Source organism: Augochlora pura, chromosome 10 (genome assembly GCF_028453695.1).
Source record: "Augochlora pura isolate Apur16 chromosome 10, APUR_v2.2.1, whole genome shotgun sequence".
In the NCBI taxonomy this organism is placed as follows: Eukaryota; Metazoa; Arthropoda; class Insecta; order Hymenoptera; family Halictidae; genus Augochlora; species Augochlora pura.
Window position 1 is genome coordinate 8,255,511 of NC_135781.1, and position 11,413 is coordinate 8,266,923.

The window sequence follows — 11,413 nt, forward strand, 5'->3', positions numbered from 1 at the left end:
GTCACTGGCTGAACTAATATCAAGAAGTCAAAGTAATTTAGTTAACGAAACTAACATTGCAGAGTTGGGCACACGGTTTGTGAAAGTATCTGTAAGGGAAAATGAATTTTTCAAGATGGACGAAAGATTGTGTGCCTCGTATATGATTGACGTAGTAATCGATTTGTTAATGTTAAGTTGCTAAGAAAATAATGCCAATTGTTTGTAAGTAGAAGCTGCTGCTTTGTAAGAGCAACAAGACTGAATTTATTTAAAGTTTTCAAGAACGTATTCTTAAAATACAATAAATAATACTGGTGCTGATAATAATATTAAGAATACTACCAAATTCATTACATTTTATATTTTTTGTGTAAGTAGATACTATAAAATAAATCAGGAAAACGTTCTACATCGGCTCTTAATTATTAGAGAGAGAGAGTTCCCATTGAATCCTTTAAACCAATGTTTCCATAACTACAGTTACTTATCCCAAACAATAATTTAAAACATAAACCGGAAAGTTAGGGGTTGAATCGAATAAACACAGGAAGTCGTAGCTATTTCCAGTTTAGCGTCTTCGTCGCCATTGTTTCGAATGTTTATTATCGCGCAGTAAAGACACGGTAATAACGAAGGTGCATCTGACGGTGAAACAACCCATTAAGCGGTCGCGGTGATAAAACCGGGTCAAACAATATTAATTCCGCGAACGATACCGAGCGCGCAACGGACGGTAATGTTCGGAACCGAAGTATTATACATCCGCGCGGATTAATTAACGGCATTATAGCCGAGCGAGCCAGTCTCGCCCGTGCTCGGCGGAGCTCGTGGACGCCACGCTCTCGCGGTCATCGTTCGGAAGCTGCGCTAATTGAGACTTGCGTCGTTTGCGCCGCGACGCGCTTATCTTCCCGTCTTTCGCGCATCGCGTCGCCTCGGTTTCAGCTCGAGCGAGCCGAGAAACGGTAACGCGGGCGTGAAACGGTCGGCGGCTGTGTTTCGAATGGGCTCGTTTCGTCGGCGGGCTGCGCAAGATATATCGTAGGACATCCTGCCGGCGGGAATGATCCTTGCGGCGCTCTCTCTCGGCCCGCAGGAATTGCGTGACATTAAACTCCGTCCGCGAACTTGGACCCGGTTGCACCGGTGAACAATGAGGTGACAAATATCTTAGTCCATCGTCGAGATCCCCCCGGGGCGAGAGCTTTGCAGACTTAAGCCGGACATCGGTAGTGCTCGTTGAGAAATGAGCTTTGAAACTGCTTAGAAGATCGTCGCCGGTTCAGATTAATAACCCTGTCGAAATAATATTCCCATTCGTGATTTCCAACTACGAGGATGAAGCGTAATGTTCCTTAAATTTAATACTGTATTGTGAATGTATTGTGAATGTAATGTAGAATGTATGTGTCCTGAGAACTTATTAACAACGAAAATTCTTTTTAATTACATGTAAGCATGTTAATTTTTATTAAAAATATTAATGTACGTGTATTTGATGTAACTATTCTTATCGCTACTATTAGAACTGAAAATATTATTTTTCGGTCCAGCGACGTCGTCTTTACTTTTTCTTCATTTAAATTTTTTACATCTTCTACCTCTTTAGAAAGTCTATCATTATATATGGTTTGTTTGCTGGTTCCTGCAAGATCATTGCAGATTTCGTGCATGAAAATAGACAATTTTGCAGCTACCTTTTGGATTTTTATCTTTCAACGGAAGACCGCTATAGTTCATTATTCTTTCCCGTTATTACTTTATGGTATGTTAGTTTTTAAGTACGGTAAATAAATATGTTAAATATGTTTTATCAATTTTCTTATCGCGTTAGAACGAAACAGTGTTATGATGCCGTGTTATAGGAAGTCTACCTGTATGAAGATTGTCTATAATGTAATTTATTAATTTATTCAATATATCATCAAAGGCACTCCTTCTGTACACGTTAGTTTTTCTGTAGACTTTAATGAAACGTGTAAAGATTTTAATTAATTGTCAGAACTCAAGTAGTCAAGTCAACAATAGTAACTTCATTGACACTTTGTAATAATATTTGTAATACTTTGTAATAAATAATGTAATAAATAAATAACACTTTGTAATAAATCAGATACTAATTTGAAAAATTATGTGAAATTTTTACGCAAACTTCATTTTGGCAAGTTCGTTTTCGATGGAATAATATCGGAATACCGCAGAATAGCATTCAGTCTGTATTTTTTAGGTACATATTTATTTACGATGTAAAAATGTACCGCGACAGTTTTAGGAGCAAAATTCCAAACAAACTTTGGGTCACTGACGTACGAGTTAATACAGTGAGTGCCGCGTGGGCCATAAAACGGTCATATTGAACTTTCCGTTCGGGTTATGTTATCACTTTGATAATTGATTATAGGAAAACTATATCTCCGCATACTTCTTTAATTACGTACCTTTTAGATACAAGTTTATGTTTTATTATACAACACATATTTTACGTTATCCCACTTACTTGTTACTAATTAGTTTTGGTACCTTGTGAATATTATGACGTCATATTGTAAATGTTTTCTATCCCAAATTAATCCTTTTCTAGGTTATTACCCTTTTATAAATAAAATTAACCATTGTCGCGTCCTATTCATTGTTTTTTTAATTTAGATTTACTTATTTTTAAGAATTTGTATTAAAATTCACACAGGATTAGAGAAATTAAATAACATTTTATAAATAATTGCTGATTAATTATTTCTTGTATTATTGTATAAATAAGCATTGTATATTTATATCGCATTTAAAAATTGATTAACAATTTCTATCAGAATTAATTTTCTTTTAAGAAGCCTTAAAGAAAGATTAGTTTTAATACAACACACATGTGTATATACATTAACGTGGGCCAACACTATCACCGCGATTCGAATAAAAATGTTATTACAATTAACATGAAACAACCACTGGTTAGCTATATCATCACTTATACAAGCTTTCCATTTTGAATGTCGGTGCTAGTTCCGAAACTTTTAGACAAGTTCGGAAACTGTTTCGAACGATCGTCAAGCGTCTAGCTAGATAATCCGCTTAAAGTAATATTAACAGTTACAACGGCACCCCACGTATTCACGTAATTCGAATACCGCCTGCGATACCAGTTCGACACTATATAATTCGGAACCTAATTGCTCCGATCTATGCACACGTATAGTTGCGCATCGGACAAAGAGGTGACGAATGTCTTTGACGGCGACGACGATCCCCGGCGGGCGTTTATTTCATCGACTTAAGCCGGACATAAGTAAGGTCGGGCATTAGGAACATTAAGGGGGTCGCCACTCGGAATCTGCTTGAGAAATCAGGGGTTGTAACTTCAGAGGACGTTGCCATTTGTCGAGAGACTTGTGTCTACGCGTTCCCTAATATCTGTTCCAACAATTGCAATGGGTTATTTTTTTTACCAAATTTCCGCGCTTCTTTGCGTTCAGAAAATTATTTAAAAATTCTTCCGATCGAAGTCTGATTGATTGAAGTATGTTTCATGCGCATGCTTTTAACCCTTTTGCACTCGAGTGGCTACTCTGCAGCGCCATTAAAATTGTTGCAGCACCGTCCAAAATTATTGTTACAGACATCGCCGAAGCCTAGATTGAAAAATTTGTTGTAAGTGTAATTGTTATATATGAGTCACGAGAAATTTTGTTATATAAAATATAAACACTAGAAGCCAGAAAAATTATATTAGATTTGCAGTTGAAATGTCTTCGAGTGCAAAGGGTTAATAACAGGATGCCATAGATATTCGTAAATATTTTTGATTCTTAATTTCTATGGATTTTTTCGATACTAGTTTCAATTGCATAAATTGCCGAGAGACAAAATATGTGATACGTAATAGATACAGATGTTGTTACATAAGCTAACTTGAAACGAAGTTGGAATCATTATTTTATATAACTTGGAAGCCACTTGGCACAGTTCTTTTAATACATTACAAATCACGGACGTGACTAGAATCTCGATTCTTGCAGCTGAAAAGTTGCCCACGTGAGTTGGCTCTTGACGTGACAAGAACCGAAGAACAATTTCAATCCTGCGGATGAGTTTCCGGAATCGGTTGGGTATCATAGTTGCAAGGCAGGATAGTTCAGATCTTGTAACTAGATAAATCTGGATGGTGCGTCTGACGCGTGTCGCATATGTGACTGGAACCTGTGATTGTCCGTGGAGACGACGCATAGAGAAAAGACAAAGAGGCGTCGTCGTGTTCGTGACGAGGGCCCCGGCACCGTTCATAAATAGCAATATCTGTCGGTTATCGAATAGAAGCTCGGTTCGGTAACGAGCCATCGGCAGGCCGAGGCCACATGGGTCCCGATAATCCGGGAAGGGGTTACCCAGCCCCCGCGGAATGATTTGCGAAAATTTGAATCCCGCTATCCCCCATCTCTGACCCGTTCCTTCTCTTTCCCGCCGTTCCTCGTAACCTGGATATTATCCATTCGAGCACGCCCCCTTGTTTCTTCTCGTCTCTTCACCCTATCCGTTTCCCCGTGACAAGCGAGCGATGGCCGTGCCATTTCGTTTCCGACTACCCCACCCGGCTCCTCGAACGTCGCGCGGCCCTTCTAATGATTTTCTGAAGACACGGCCGCGCCGGTTGAACGGTACAACTTAAGCCGCGAGAGCGACACGATGTTAATTAGAACAGCGTCTGGGAGCACCGGGCCGCCGCCGCCGCCGCCGTCGCCGCCGCCCCTGAGAGAGAGACTTAGTGACTTGACTTGATTTCGAGGTTTTAGGCCAAATTTGAATTAGGGGCGGTTTCCTGTAGAGTCGCCCAAAGGCATCCACCGGCAAATCCCGCAGGAAGTTAGCATGGATTACAGGGCGCATCCATCACTCGCTTCTTTCCTGTTCTGGCATTCCTCTGCCAGACCGGAATAGTTTTGTCGAGCGGAGATCCCGACACCGAGTCTCCGTGCTGTCTCGATTTTTCTTTGTCTCCCGGAAAGAGGGACGCCTAATGAACAGATGTACTTGACTGTGAACCAAACGCGAACTTGACTTGCGGTTGTTCATCTTTCTCCTGAACCTAACAAGTCTTGAAAATAAATAACGCGCGTTGCTTCGTAACGTTGAAGAGATTTATTTCGATATATCGTCATTTATATATCGCGACGTACGTTTGGATTAAGAAATTTATTCGATCATTGCTCAGTCAACGTCTATGAAAGAGTATTTATAATGTCAGCAAGTTAAAGGAAAAATTGTAAAGCCGATTGTTATGAACGGCAAGCGGTAGACCTTGTGTTAACTCTTTGCTGTACCGTTTTCTTTATATTTACAATGGCTACGAGTTTCATGGATCCGATACCGTTTTCGATTTACTTAGATGCTTAAATAGTTATAAATTAAATAGTTATAAAATGAAATAACAGTCATGTTTAACAAGTTATAGATTAATGGGAAGTAGTAAGTTGAAACAATGATATTTTTAGAAGTTGAAATCGCATAATCTTATTATAACTTTTGAGTGTCGCACTTGATTTGTAACAATTTTCTCTTCCTTATCATCGATTATTATTTTTATAAGACGTTTCCTATCATTACAATTATTGATCACTATAGTGAAGATTTAAGGTACAATTTCATTTAGTATACACACTTAACATGAAATATTTTAAGAGATTGTTCAATAACTTGATTCAAGGTAGAAATCAAGAATAATAATTTTGCTGTAATTTCAATATTGTTATAAATTCATACTATTTTGAATAAGAAAATCTCCGCAGACCATAACTTTCTATAGTAACTGCAGATATCCAGCGACAAAGTTCAGATTTCTTGGTGGAATTTAAAGAGTCAGCGGCTCGTTCGAGACAGACCTAATCGATCCAACGAAACACGCGAACGCCATGCATCTTTTCTCGCTTTGGTAGACGAGTTTCACGCCTTCAGGGACCGCGTACAGCCGGCTAATTGTTTCGTTCTGAATCCGCGACGGCATTATCCCCCGTTGTCGACCGATCCTCGAGGTATCCCGGATCACGTGACCCCCGGAGCTGATCTCCTTTTAAAAAGGCATTAAACCCGATCGCGAGTAGGGGTCGCGAACTTCGAATAATATCTCATAATTAAAGCGAAGCCCGTGGCGGACGAGTATCAGTCAGACTTAGCTCGGCGATCTGTCAAGTCGGTCCGCGAAAAATCCGTACTGGAAAATCTCAACCCTTTCACGGACGGTCACGTGACCGAGCAGGAAGGGCGACAGGGCCGACACGTGACCCGCCTCACGGCCTGTGTTTTAAATACGCGTGTCAAATCCCGAAGCGAGATCTCGCCTCCCTCCCGCTCCCGTCCTCTTCCTTGCCCGCCATCCGTCTTCCCCGACCGGTTACCCTCATCCCCCCCCGTTTTTTTTTTTCAATATTTTCCCGGTAACCGCAATCCAGCTGCCGCGCGCAGGTGAAAACCTATTTCACCGTGCAGGGTTTGACAGGCGCCGTTTCGCGCGCGATTTTCTCGTACGGCCGCGTTTAATTGAATATTTAATTAAGGACCCCGTGGAATAATTCGAAATACGCCGGCGGAGGAAGTCTGCGCGCGATCGGTCGATTCCTTTTTTTTTTTTCATGGAGATCGGAGCCTTTTGTGCGGTTTCTTGCCCCACCGACGTTGTCCGCAGACAACCGCGCCAGAAGGAACGCCGACGAAAGGGGTCAAAGACTCGCAAGCTTCCTCTCGCGGCCGCCGCCACTAATTCTTCCATCGTGTTTCTTTTTCCTCCTTTGGTTTTCATTCGTCCGATGACGTCACAGTGTCCAGTCGGCGATCGCAACGGCGGAAGACGGCCACGTTAATGGCCTCGTAAAAGTTAACGACAATGTTCCCGTACGATTTTCCGCTATCCTTTCTTTCCCTCGGACCTTCCGGCCGGTCCGCTCCGAAAGAGTCGCGTCCGAAATTATTGTCGCCGACGCGGAATTAATTTCCGCCCCCGGGGCTGCAGCGGATTCAATTCCCCGTGCTGTTTGTACCGAGCTACTACCCCCTCGCCGCCGCCGTCGTCGTCGTCGTCGTACGTCGGGATTAGAAGAACTCGTCGGCTGCAATTCCGAAGTTTTCCTCCGTTCTGATTTTACGACGCTCCTCTATGGCTGGCAACTTTTAATCGAATATCCGTGCCTCAGGACGAATCGGACACTTAATTTCTTCGTGTTTGCGGTACGTCGACGGCGGGACGACGCGCAGCTTCCGTTTATCGGCGGGCTACCCCGGACAACGAAACATAATAGTATTAACGATTTTTGCGATTTTTTCTTATCCGTGATAGATGATTTATTTTAGTTATTACGCTGTTAAAATTCCGTATACGTTATCAACCATAACGTAAATAGTATACATTACACAAGAACAGTAGATTTTAACATTAACCCCTTACCATACTTTGACGAGTCCGACTCTCGATGGAAATTACTAGTAATAAATTATTAAGTATGAATGTCATTCTGTTTTTTAAAATTGGAATAAAATTCTAAACCCTTGTTATTAATATTTAAGTATTCGAGTAAATTCAAGCACGGAATAAATGTTAATGTTCTGTCCGTTCTAAGAAATTATATCAATTGGAAAATTCCTAATCGCAATAATTGTAAACAAAATGGTATGGCAAGGGGTTAATTTAATATGCTATAAATTGCATGTATAAATCCAAGATACCTATAAGTTTGAAAAGAAACGTTCGCGAAGTATTGGGTTCACGCCCACCCATAATCAATGCATACATGTATCTAAATATTGTAAAAACGTACTGCTTCCATTCGCTGAAAAATACATGCCACAAGAATGGATATATTAAGCAAATAATGATCCGAAAATGTGTGAAAATATGTTTGAGCGATAACAATATTCATGTCATGAAGTTACCGACGCAGTCTCAAGACTTCAATCCAATGGAGATGTGTGGATTGATGTTGACATACGTGCAAAAAGAACAAAAATCGAAAAATATCAAAGAGCTATTTGCTGCTATACTGTGCTGCTATTATTAAAAACAAGGGTATACCTAAGAAATATTAACGTGATACAAACTTCAACTGAAGAAACTCGTGAAAATATATAGAAATTTCGATACCTACTTAAATGCGTGTCCACAGAAAATTTGAGATTTACGCATAAAAATGCAAAAAACATTTTAATTAATGGAAATTAAGAAAAACTATTTTGTCACACTATTATGTATATTGTAAGCTTGTAAAACGTATAATTGATTTTTACATACTTGCCTCAAGTATAAATGCAAAATCAATTATATTTAAATCCATTAATTGTACGTAAGTATATACTGGCAGATCATGTTTAATATTTGCAAACAACTTACGAATGCAGAAGCTCGCTCGATCGAGCTTGTGTAAAGACAATACTAAAAAAAGCCGCCGGACGTGTAATCATTTTGGGAATTCCGAGAACTAACTATTTAATAATGACAATTTGTAAAATACGTTTGCACGCGATGTTATTTCCGAGAAGCACAGTTTACGGCCACTTTACGGCGTTCGAACGACCCGAAGTGCCGATGATTACGACTCCGGGGCTACCTGAGTTGTGTCGTTGCAATGATAGTAATTCGAGGCGTGCGAGAGAGTCCCCCTCTCTATCGGCGAGGGCCGTAAATCCGCGGGCAGAAATCTTCGATAATTGGAAGCCCGCTTAGCATATTTCTGGTTCTAATCACAGACACCAGTCAGTAAGTAAGGGCGGTTTAAAGTCTCCGGCAATCTCTCTGTCTCTCCGGCCGCGCGTCACCCTCGTTGTACCGAGATAGGGGCTTAGGGGTGAGACCAATCTGCTTACAACCCCCTTAGTCTGAATAATTAACCCGGGGTTGGAGGAGAATGCGCGCACGACTTTTTGCCCGTGTCATTTATTACAAAATCACCTTGTTCGTTAACTTCGTATCCGAATCGGAATTGGGCGAGGAGAAAAGGCGAGAGGGTCCGGGGCGGTGGACAGGTACAAGGTGCGGCAAACGTTAATCGACCACCGAAAATTTGTCATGCCTACTCCGTCTGCGACGACCGCGGCCCTCCGTATTTTTTTTCCATAATCGTTTTTGTTAATCCCTTTTTTTGGTCAACTCCTCTTTGTCCATTCACCGCAACACCTGAGCGTTCCCGAATGCGCGGAGGGATATCGGTGACGCTCTCGGGTTAATTCTTTGTCATTAGTTACACGTCGAGCGCGGTCCCGGCGTGCCCGTGGAAAAATTTATTAGCACCGGCTAGCACCAGTTCCGCGCATAAAAGTGTGTATTTGCATGCGAGCGCCGCAGCTTTCATTTGCCTAAGCCACAGAGATCCGGAACGGTCGGATTCGTTGAGGCCGATTTCAACCACCGCGGCACAACGGGGACGAGGAAGTGGAAAAAAGTGGTGGTGGTGGTGGTGGGGCGGTGCCGTCGGGATTAATGGCGATTTTGAATATTTAATTAATGAAAGTTCGCCGGCAAATCCTGCTTTCGATGTGTCGCCGTCCCCTCGCATTTACGTATTTTTCCCTCGCTTTTCCTCTTCGCGATCGGTGTTATTTATTTTTTTTTCTCGTCGTCGCTCGCCGCGCACAATGCGGCAACGGGGCGAACGTTTATCAGAGAATTCGGCAGCTGCGTCCTTACCCATGTTTCAATTATTCGAATCGCGCTGGTTTAATGGAATTTCGCGAAAGCAAATCGCCCGCGAAGTATGTCACGGCTCTCCTTCCCTCGTTCCCTTTTGACGGCCACGATCAAGAGCGCCGCCAGCAATTATCTCGATTTGTCATACGAATGGATTACCCGCGCGAGGTCACTGGAACGTTGCTTTTAATAACGAGGGTCGTTAGCCTCCTGACAAATTTCGCGGCATCCGCCTACTTCACGCTCGGTCTACCGTCCGACGACCGTCTTCAATAGGAATTCATTTAATCTTCGCCACGGTATTAATTAATAACGACCTCTCCCGAGCGAAGATGATATCTTCGGCGGCCGTCGCCCGTTTAGGGGGTTGGTGTGTTGGCTCGGTGTTTCTGACGTATCGATTAATCGCGCTTCGAATCTAGCCACCGTGCCGTGAGTGATTGTGCTGCGCTTTAATTTCTCGAATCGTTAAGGAATGAATTTTGTAATTGATCCAGCCTGCCATTAACTATACCGTTTATTTTCTTTCGGCTTCCGCTTCGGGCCGAGAATCGCGCGTACCATCTCCCATTCAATTGGCTCCAATTACACGAAACTTTTTGCTCGGTTGTAACTAATTTTGCAACGTATAAATAGAAAACGAATTTTCCGTCGTGTAAATTGTTAAACTTCACTAACGAACTACATCGTTATAAAGTTTCGATCATATTTTCCAGATTCGTAATGGTCTACGGTGACTATTTTTCAAATCATGTTCAACGGCGCAACTCGTTGCTTGCTGTTACCCTTTTTTAATACATAGTTATGCTGTAATATATGTCCACTTATCCCTTTTTATACGCAGATGTTATATTGTATACATTTGTGTTTTCGTCACTAATTTATACTCTTCCACGTTTGCCATATTCGAAATCTTTAATTTTACATCGTTTTATTCTAATGTATATGCTTTCCTGAGTCTTCAAATTTTATCTTCGGTTAATCAATTTATTATTTTTCCATTTTCTTATTCTACAATTATTGAATTGCTCATACTAATTTGTGCACGTTTATACATTCGTAAATAACGTTTAATCGAACCTTTCGCATATTATAAAGTTTCATTATGGAAATCATTTTCTATATCCTATAAAAATATGTCTCACTATTATTATTTGTTTCCTGAATTTATATTATGAATTACACTTTTTAGAATTAAAAATAGTATGGATATAGCAGTCTAATCATGTTTAAAAGCGATTTTCTTTTTTCCCTGGAAAATATACAAGTTCGAATAAAAATCAGCACATGCCCACTGCGATTACTTCATAACAAATTAACTATTTCGTATCATATCTTCCAACTTTGAACAGGCCACAATTTTAAATAAACTTCCGTTAGAAAAGGTTGCGAAAACTGTTATTCACTTTCATAGTTAATAGCGAGTTATAAAGTGAACAGTACGCGCACACATCCATTCTTATGGTGATCATAATTCTCGGAAAGCCGCTGCATGCAACATCGCAAGACCTCGATCGCAGAATCTTTCAAAGACGATAACGCTCGTTGCAAAACGGAGAGAAAAAAGAGTGCCGCGGCGAAAAGAAAAAAAGAGCGGAACGCCCTTGAAAACGATCGTTAACTCTTGTTCGCGATGACCTCGAGCCATTTGCGCTTTACCCGTCGCCGTGCACGCTGACTGAGTAAGTACAATCGTTTTTAGACCATACTGTATAAACCCCACGGGCAGAAAGGGGTTAGGGAAGATCATTATCAGAGGCTTAACCACGCGAGAAT